The sequence below is a fragment of the Cherax quadricarinatus genome, unplaced genomic scaffold, assembly GCF_038502225.1.
Source record: "Cherax quadricarinatus isolate ZL_2023a unplaced genomic scaffold, ASM3850222v1 Contig19, whole genome shotgun sequence".
Taxonomy (NCBI): Eukaryota; Metazoa; Arthropoda; class Malacostraca; order Decapoda; family Parastacidae; genus Cherax; species Cherax quadricarinatus.
Genome location: NW_027195045.1, coordinates 301,875 through 312,110, shown reverse-complemented (window position 1 = coordinate 312,110; position 10,236 = coordinate 301,875). Strand labels below are relative to the sequence as shown.

At 43.0% G+C, this 10,236-nt stretch overlaps 1 protein-coding gene across 2 annotated transcripts in view; it reads left to right on the top strand.

Annotated features, from left to right (window-relative positions):
- Positions 1-9,668: 9,668 nt before the first annotated feature.
- LOC138851147 (zinc finger protein 271-like) overlaps positions 9,669-10,236 on the top strand; it is a 234,328-nt gene continuing 233,760 nt past the window's right edge. For both annotated transcript variants that reach the window (XM_070079798.1, XM_070079799.1), the window contains exon 1: positions 9,669-9,957. The gene's annotated coding sequence lies outside the window, so the exon portion shown is untranslated. The remainder of the gene's footprint in view (positions 9,958-10,236) is intronic.

The window sequence follows — 10,236 nt, the reverse complement described above, 5'->3', positions numbered from 1 at the left end:
TGGTTGACCGTAGCTTATGTACGCCATGTGAGGGAAGTGTGGGGGGTGGGAGGGCCTGGCCGGGGTTAATTGGATATGTTGACGACACCACTGTTCTCATTCGTGCAGGGATGTCAATGAGAGTGTTGGACGAGGTGGTGCAATTATTTGGAAGTGCCACGGGTATGCAGGTAAATAGTGCGAAGTCAAGGTGCATGGGGTTGGGTTCTTGGGTGGGGGGTGTGGGGGGGAGATGTAATGTTGTTAAAGAATGGGCGGTGTCTTTAAAGATTTGTGGTATTATTTATAGGGATGACATGGTTGCGGCGCGGGAGGAAAATTCGGATAGGTTATTGGAAAGGATCGTGGGGCGTCTAGGTGTTCTGAGACCCCAGCACCTAACTCTGATACAGCGAGTGATAGTCGTGAACATTTTATTGTATAGTAAGGTTTGGTATGTTGCAGCTGTGTTCCCAATTACAGGGACAGCGATTGCGGGGATACTAAGACGGGTGTACAAATTTTTATGGGGTTCACGTTGTGATTGGTTACGGAGGGAGGTTGTAATGTTACCTGTAAGTCAGGGTGGGTTGGGGTTGTTGGATTTGAGACGGAGGGCTAAATGTGTGTTTATTAAATGGGAAGTGTTGCGTGAGGGTGTGAACGCGGGGCGTTTGGGAAGGATACACGACAGGCTGGGTATGTGGTATCGAGGAATGGAGTTGAGGGAATGTGAAATAGTTTTGAGGGCTGTGATGTTGGTTAGGGAACTGAGAAAGGTTCGTATAAGGGTTTTGTGTAGGTTACTTGTAGGTAGGTGCGTTGTCCCAGTTGAGGGTTTGTTCCCCATGTATGCGTGGAAGAGTATTTGGTTTAGATTTAGTAAATTGAAGTTAAAACCTCGGGCGCGTGAGGTGATGTTTCGTTTTCTGCATGGGATCCTTCCGTCTGGTGAGATATTACGAAACAGACAGGTTGTAGAGGGTGGGGGGTGTGGTATCTGTGGAGGGGATGAGACAGCGTTCCATGTAGTTTACTTTTGTGAAGGGCTAGAGGAGGTTAGGTGCTGGTTAAGTAGGTTGGTACAGAGGGTGGGGGGCCGTGGGGTGTCGGTTTTGCGTGCTCTAAGTCTAGATATGGGTGGGTTAGACGAGGGTGTCATAAGAGCTTTAGATTATATCATGGTAGATTATATATATATGTCGTGGGTGATGAGGGGGAGAGGGGATAGTGAGGAGAGAAGAAAGGTTCTTGCGGTAACGTTCTATAGTACGAGGTGTCGTAACAGAGATTTGTATGGGAGGAGGTGGGATCAGGCTTTCTCAGAGGGGTATAGAATGCTAACGTTAGGGATTCTCGTAAATCTGTGATTGGATATGAGTGAGTGAAGGGGTTTTCATAGGTTGGAGGGAGTCAGGGGGCAACAGCGGGCTCGCCTCCCTGGGGGGGGGGGTCGTGAGAGTGTTGTGAATGTGGGTTTGGAATGGTTTCCTGGTTTTCATTGGGACTTTATGGCATCCAAGTGTGGATGTAGAGCTCAAGGTCTCGTTATGGTAGATATAACACTTTTCAGAATGTAGGTATAATATAGTAGATTTTTTATGTATAATTATGATGTGTATCAGTCTTGTATAACATGATTCTTGAGAAATAAGTTATTTGCGACATGAAGTGTGTTTTAGTTTGTATTTATGTTACGTGCTGGGTTTTTGCACGATGAGAGATACTTATATCCTGTTTTGCATTGTGCATACAGTGCATATGATTAATGTGATTTTGTGAAAATTTTTGTGTACGTGTGGGTGTGTGTGTGGATGTGGGTGTGGGTGTGTGGGTGTGTATGTGTATATATATATAAATATATATCTCTTTCTATTGTATTGAGCCTTTGTCATGGGTCAGACGTTATGTAATACTTTATATACGCATGATTGATTCTTTTTAAAGTTTATAATTAAGGTCTGTACCCTGATACCGGTTTGGTGTTCATGCAAGTTCTTGATGTTAAGTTTTAGTCTGTATGGTATACAGACATATCTAGACAGTTTAGTGACGTAGTCCATTTGTCTGAAAGTTTTATATGGGTGTATTGTAACAGTATAGAGCTTGTTATTGTGTTCTAAGCTGTATTCTTTTCTGTTTATTTGTATGTTGGGATATGTTCAGCTGTATTGTTAGGGATAAGTATGTAGATTATCTAGTCAGATTATGATGTTAGGTTTTGGTTTTTTGATTAATGTGAAGGATGGGATTTAACTGATATAACTTCTTTGTATATTTTATGTTCAAGTGTATTGAACCTTTGTCAGATGTCATTTATATGTACAATTTATATATATGCAAGGTTTTGTATATATGTCAATTCATGACCCTGTGACATGTAATTTTGTTTTTAGTTATGTTCTTGATGTAAGTTGTTGTTGTAACATCTTGCGAGCATGTAGGTACAATCCGTTTCAGTTAATTTGATTAGGTTCCATACTGTTTCTTTATTTTGATGTTAAACTGTATTGGTTTTAAATAAAATATAAAAAAAAAAAATTCACAATTTACAAAGGTAATGAACTCCAGTTATTCGCTGCCTGACCACGGTGGAGTGAGGTTGTCTCGGCACCCCTCTGCTGTCTTCAGGCGAGCTACCTTAGTTCAGCAACAACCATTGAGTAGTGAGGACGTGCGCTGCTCATTGGGATATCAACATGGCGGAACATACAGTACGGAGAGTGAATACTATCTGCATAGAGCTGGTTCGTGGTACGTTAAGTGGAGATACGATGAACGTCCTTCTCCCTAACATCATCAGGGATACATATGGTATTCCCAACGAGGAATTGTATGGCGTCGCCCTTAATGGTTTAACAAGAATCTTTGTGAAATTTCTACGAGTCGATTACTACACAAGAATTGTCGAGCATTACCAGGAACAACGCATGAGTGTGAATTCAACGATGGATGTTGTGTTACATGACGTCTCTAAGTACTTCACATGGGTGAAGGTACGGAATGTACCCTTCGAGGCTACGGCTTATGGCCTGCAGGAGTATTTTCGAAGTTATGGGACAGTGCATTCTGCAACAATGGGGGTGTGGAGGGATGGTCCATATGAAGGAATGCCGGAAGGTTCTTACACCCTTAAAATGACCTTAACAAGGCCTATACCATCCTATGTTACGATGATCGGTTGTAGAACACAGGTTTATGTGTACTATGCTGGGCAAAGGAAAACATGTCGTCTATGTAGCTCTTATGAGCACATGGCAGCCCAGTGTCCTAGGAGGCGGGCTTCTCGAATTATCGACACTCCAATTGTGATTCAACAGTCGTGTAATTTGGTGCCTGGCTCTGATGCCTCGGGAGGCCGGAGGAATGACCTCTGGAGCGAAGAGGTCGACCGGGAGGTGGCGGCGGCGGAGACATGTGTCACTCTCCCAGGGGCGTCGGGGGAGTTGAAGGTGACATCTGAGGAGACTTTCGTCCAGGAAGCTTCAACCCAGGATGGGTTATTGGCAGATGTGATCAAGGATTTTTTGGATGAGGAGGAACCCTGTGCAAAAGGTGTCCTCAGTTCATGTGAAGCTGGAACTTTGGAGGGACAACAAATTGTTGAGGAAGACTTGAGTAAGATTGGGCGGGAGCATGTGGTGGCCGTGGAGGTACACCAGGAGGAATTGTCTGAGGGTGATATGTGTGTAAGTGTGAGTTCTAGGAAACGAACTGCGGCATCAGAGATAGATGAGGTCATTACCCCAGGGCAGAGGCCGGGGAAGAAGTCATGGGCAGCGGTTGTGGAGCCGAGGACACATAGTGGTAGAGGTGTGCCTGAGTTGCAAATTGGGAAAGGGAGGGGGGAAGTGATTGCACAGGAAAACTCGAGTGGCAAAGGAACACGTAATATGAAAAGTGCAGTGGGTAAATCCCAGAGGCATAGGGGAAAGCCGCCCCTTCTGTAATTTTCAGATGTGTCACGCTTAATGTTAATGGACTTAAGACTGAGGTCAAGAAAGTTTGGTTGGAGTGGTTTTTAAGGCGGTTTGATGTTGACATATGCTTTTTGCAAGAGCATAATCACAGGGCTGGTAGTGTGTTGAGGGTGAAAGGATATCGGATGTATGTAACCAGTGGTTTGCAATTGAAAGGTGGGGTAGCAGTTGCGGTAAAGGAGACCAGCCCCTTGCGTGTCATCGGTTGGGAAGAGGGGGGGGGTGGGAGGATCGTGAGGGTGGATGGCGTCTGGGGTGAGAGTCGAGTTAGTTTCGTGGGAGTTTACATGCCAGCAACTAGTAATATCAGGGTAAAAGTAGATTTTGTCAGAGAGGTATTGCTGTATCACTTGAGAGGTTTGCCTGCTATAACAGTAATAGGAGGTGATTGGAATTGTGTGATTAGGAGTGGTGATGTCGAACCGAGAGGGGCGGGTTGTGTGCTGAGTGTGCTGAGGGATGTATTGCGAGATATTGGGGTTGTTGATGTGGTGGGGAGGGGGGGTTACCTAGTTGAGCACACGTTCGTCCGTAGGGGATATGAAGCGCGATTAGACAGAATTTATATTAAGCAGGGTATAGATGTTGTGAGGGTGCAAACCTTCGATGTGGGGTTTTCTGATCACAGAGCGGTAATAGCAGATTTGATGTGGGATGGAGTGGTGCGTATTTATTCTGGGTACTGGAAATTAAATGTAAGGCTTCTTAAGGAGGAGGGGGAGGGGCTTTTTTTCAGTGATTGGTGGTTGCCTTTTTGGGAGGCTAGGAACAGGGAGATAGATCTGTTAGATTGGTGGGAAATGCAGGCAAAACCTGGAATAGCGAATTTTTTTAAGGCTAGGGGACGAGAGGAGGCGAGGTGGCGTTTTGGGTTGCAAAATTATCTGGAGGGACAGTTGCAAGATTGTTATGTTGGGGGAGGTGGTAGGAGGGATGATATGGACAGACTGCGGAGTAGAATAGCTGAATTACACAATGATAGGTTTGATGCAATTAGGGTTAGGGCGGGGTTAGAGGATGTTTTGTGGGGTGATAAACCGTCTGGGTATGTTTTACGTAAATTTCGGGACCGACAGAGTGTAACCACCATTCTACAATTGGAGACAAGCCCTGGGGTGGGAGGGTATCCAGTGGGTCGAGTCCTATCCAATACGGAAAGTATGAGTCTCTATGCTGATAGTTGGTTTAGAGAGAAATGGAGTTGGAGGGAGGGGGGTTCCTGGGAGGGTTTTTTTGAAGGGGGGTTCCATAGCGTTTTAAGTGAGCAGGATAGAGTGGGGTTGGAGGTTGGTATAAGTGAGGTTGAGGTGGAAGAGGCAGTTTTCGGGATGAGTACCGGGAAAACACCAGGGATAGACGGTATACCAAATGATTTTTATAGAGCACATTGGGGGTGTATTAGGCAGTGTTTTGTTAGGCTATTGGACCATATGTTAACTAGTGGGAAGTTGGGCATATCGCAAAGTACGGGTGTCATAGTTTTGGTGCCAAAGAAGGGGGGGGGTAGAGAGTTGAGTGCTTACCGTGCAATATCTTTGATGTGCGCTGATTACAAGGTTTTTGCGAAAATTTTGGGTAATAGACTGAAGAAGGTCATGGGGTCGGTGATACATGGGGGACAGTTTGGTATCCCGGGGAGGAGTATGCGGGTAGGTCATGGTCGTATTCGGGATTTCCTTGAGGGTAGTAATAAGGGAGGTATTCTAGGTCTGGATTGGGAGAAAGCTTATGATTATGTGGATAGGGAATTTTTGATTGAGAGTATGGTGAGAATGGGTTTTGGAGGGAGGGTGGTTGGATGGGTGAGGACTTTGTATGAGAATGCATCAATGAGAGTACAGGTAAATGGGAGGTTGGGTAGTTCAGTAAGCATGGGAAGGGGTTTAAGGCAGGGGTGTCCACTCTCCCAAATACTATTTGCATGTATGCAGAACCCTTTCTATGTTCTGGTTGATGGTGGGATGGGAAGGTTGGGGGAGAGTGGAGGATATTGTTGGAATATTGTTGGTTATGTAGATGATACAACTGTTTTACTTAATGAGATTGAAGATTTAAGAAAAGTGGGAAGGGTAATTGAGATTTTTGGGAATGCTACTGGGATGAGAGTTAATAAGCAGAAATCACGGTTGTTGGAGGTAGGCGCTTGGGTAGGAGGGACCTTGGGGGAGGAGTTTGGTTGGATAACTGTAGATAGGCTAAAGATTTGTGGGATTTTGTTTTTGGCAGATGCACAGGAGAGCAGGAGGGTTAATTCAGAAATGGTAATGGACAGAGCTTTGAGTAGGCTGAGGGGTCTAAGGGCCGGGGATGTAACCTTGCATCAAAGGGTTGTGGTGGTAAATACGCTGATTTATAGTAAGGTGTGGGGAGTGGCGGAAATTTACCCATTAAGAAGTCAGGATATTATGGAAATGCAAAGAAGGGTCTTAAGGTATGTGTGGGGCTATGGAAGGGCGTGGTTGGGCAAAGATGTAGTAATGACTGCGGTAAGGCAGGGAGGACTGGGATTGATTGCATTAGGGTCTAGGGTGAAGGCGCTATATGTGAAGCAGAGGTATATTCGGGCAGCGGGGGAAAGGGGTCTTCGGGTGGGGGAGGTGATGGGGGATATCCGCAAATGGTGGGGTGGCAGGGACTTAGTGGAGTGTGAAGACATGTTGCGGTTTATGTTAAAGGTATGCAATGTTAAAAAACTCAAGGTAAAACGGTTAGTGGGTGTGGGCCGTCGTCAGGAATTAATGCAAGGGATGGCAGTGTATCCCACATATGATTGGAGAGTGATATGGGTGGAATTTAGTAAATTAAGAATACCGGCAAGAGCGAGGGAATTAGTATATAGATTTCTTATGGGGACGTTAGCATCGAAAGAGGTGCTAAGACGAATGGGTTTTGTGAAAGAGGCGTCATGCGCTTTTTGTGGGGAAGTTGAAACGGCTTTTCATGTAGTATATTTCTGTTCTGCATTGGAGGTGGTAAGATTGTGGTTGAAGAGGGTTTTCTTTTTATTGGGGGGGGGAAAGATATCACCCCTTAGGGCTTTAATGTTAGATATGGAAGGGGTACCCAAAGAGGTGGGAAGGGCTATCAGATATGTAATAGTTGATTACTTGTATGTTTCTTGGGGGATGAGGGAGGTGGAGGGGAACATTAGGATAAAAGCGCTGGCGGCGAGTTTTTATAGGACAGCATGTAGGAACAAACAATTATATGGGGGAAGGTGGGTAATTAGTTTTCCGGAGGGATATCGTGGACTTACTGTTGAACGTTTACTCCCTTTGAGTAAGGGGTGAGAGGCAAGGGGTTGGTCTCTTCAGTGGTGCGCCCTCTTGGTGTGATTGGAAGCCTGGTGAGGTATGGTTGATTGGTTTGCACGGTGGTTGATGTGGGTAAAGTTTATTGTAGGAGTATGTAGACCTTATGAATTTTTGTAAAATCACAGAGTCAAAAGTTATGTGATTTTCGGTTTTTTCCCTTATTGTTATAAGAATCATTTTATATAGGAGGTTTATATTTATATGTAAAATGTGAGGTTATGTCTTATATATTTTTAATCTGAAGATAGATTTAGCCTTGTCATACACCTCTTTTTTTTATTATTGTATTGAATATGTACATTATGCACTATGTACGAAAATATATAAGTTTTTGATGGGGTTTATATATCCCCTTATTTTGTATGGAAGGTCCTATTATATATTGTGTTAATCAGTAACATTAACTTTGTGTATGAGTAGGGTGTTTGGGGGAACCAATGTCTTTGGTATAGTTCTATCATAAATTGTAATATTTAGTTTATTTGCAGACAAGTCATTTAGCGATTTATTTCTATGTATGATTTAGTTGGTTCTTATGAATAAGTGCACATACACGTATGTGTATATGCATGCGTATATGTATACATATATGACTGCAGGACTCGTTCCTACATGTCTTATAATGACCCTGACTGTTTTTGTTTGGAAGTCTGCTGGGTTGGTTTATTTTAGTAGAAATTGTTTTCAATGGCCATTCATTAGGGAAATTAATGTATGTTATTTAGAATGGGGACTGTACATACGGGGGGGGGGTAGAAGTGTCAGCTGTGTCGGCACTGGCAATGATGAGTATTGTAAAGGAGGGTTTGAAGGTTATGTGGATTAATAATATATAAATAACAAAGTGGAAAAAATAATCCAGATTGTAGGTTTGGGGTTTCCTTGGTTATAATAATAATGATGAATATTGTTATGTTATCTTGTGTAATCTTACTTAACATAGTTACATTGGATGTAATGTATATGACAATGGGATTTATAATTTTGAGTAAGAACTGATAATGTGTTCTTTTATTTATTTAATGTATTGTGTTGTTTTAAATAAAAATATAAAAAAAAAAAAAGTTACAAAGGTATTTACAGATTACAGAGGTACACAATGGGTTCAGGGACCGGGCCCCAAAGTTTTGATGGCTGAACTAGGTACAAGGTAATGAACTCACAAGTTACAAAGGTAATGAATACTGTAAGAATGGTTACTTACGTTTATACATGGCTGCAATCATGAACAAATTTTAGAGTAATGAGCAATTCACACTTCCACACCCGGTCACAACTGTAATGAGTTATTGGTGCAAATATTGATTGTTGAGTCACACACACACACACACACACACACACACACACACACACACACACACACACACACACACACACACACACACACACACACACACACACACACGCACATATACAAATTCATACACACACACACACACACACACACACACACACACACACACACACACACACACACACACGCACATATACAAATTCATACACACACACACACACACACACACACACAAAAACACACACACACACACACACACACACACACACACACACACACACACACACATACACAAACTCATACGCACACACACTCACTCGGGGCCAGGAGCTCGGACTCGACCCCCGCAACCTCAACTAGGTGAGTACACTTAACTTAGAAGTATGGAATATCATGCGAACTTAGCAGTATGGTACACTGTCCAAATATAATGTAGCAGTATGATTTACCAGTATGGTATACTATCCTAATATAAAAAAGCATTATGGAATACTACTGTAGTTAGTTAGTTAAAGATTAGCCGGTATTCTCCCGGCCCGGGCCTTTTCCAAGTGGTGGCCCGGCCTTGGCTCCCTCTTTAGGGAGTGTCTGAGACCTAAGTCTCCCATGGGAGGAGGCACAAGTACCTCCTCATCTTTGGGACCAACTGTCCCCAGGCCTAGCCACAAGCTAGGCCTCTCTGGTCTGCCATCCCCGCCTCAAGGGGGCTAATGGGAATGACAGTCTTATGAATTAAAGGCTCGGGCTCAGGCACCTACCCTACCCTAGAAGGGTTAGGCATGATGTCGATGTACTACTGTAATATAATATAGCAGTATGGTATGCTATCCTAGTGTAGCAGTATGGTATACTGTCCTGATATAATGTAACACTATGGTATACTATCCTAATATAATGTAGCAATATGGTATGCTGTCCTAATATATTGTACCAGTATTGTGGAAATTTCGCTATAATTTTCCTATAATTAGTAATGTATATGCGAAACGTTAATATAATGTAATGTAAATATGAAGTATTACTGGTAGTCACATATTACCAAACTACTTGTGAGGAAGCGACTGAGTGCTTCCAGCTGAGTGGAGCAGGAGTGGTTGTGTAGATGGCAAGAGGGCAGTGTTGGTAAGACTGGTGTGGAAGATTGACTGCTGGTCGTCTCGGCTCTTTTTTTTTTGACCCAAGGGGAGAGGTCATAAAAGGAAAACAGAATCTGAGCAATTACGGCCAGGGTGGCCGTCCTGAGAGGTGGATTTAGCTCTCTCAAGGAATTTAGAAATCGGCTGAATCTTCAAATGAAATTAACGAAGGTGTAATAGAAACGGTATCGTCAGAAAGTGAAGTTAACACTACACGTAATGTGCGCCTCCCAGTGTATTAATTCTCATGACAGGTATGTTAATTTATAGTAGCCAATATGGATTGCTTACCGAAGGAAGGCATTGGGATATGACACCAAAATCTTAATTTGGTGAGTAATATTGTAATATCCTTTAGACTTTTCTAATCATGTAATTGATTTATATTTATATAACATTACCCAAGCAAATTACTCAGATCAAGTAAGTAAGTTTATTCAAGTATACACAAATACTTTTTTTTTTATATTTTATTTAAAAGTACATCACAGCACATAAAAAATAACAAACAGGCTTTATCTGTCAACAAATGT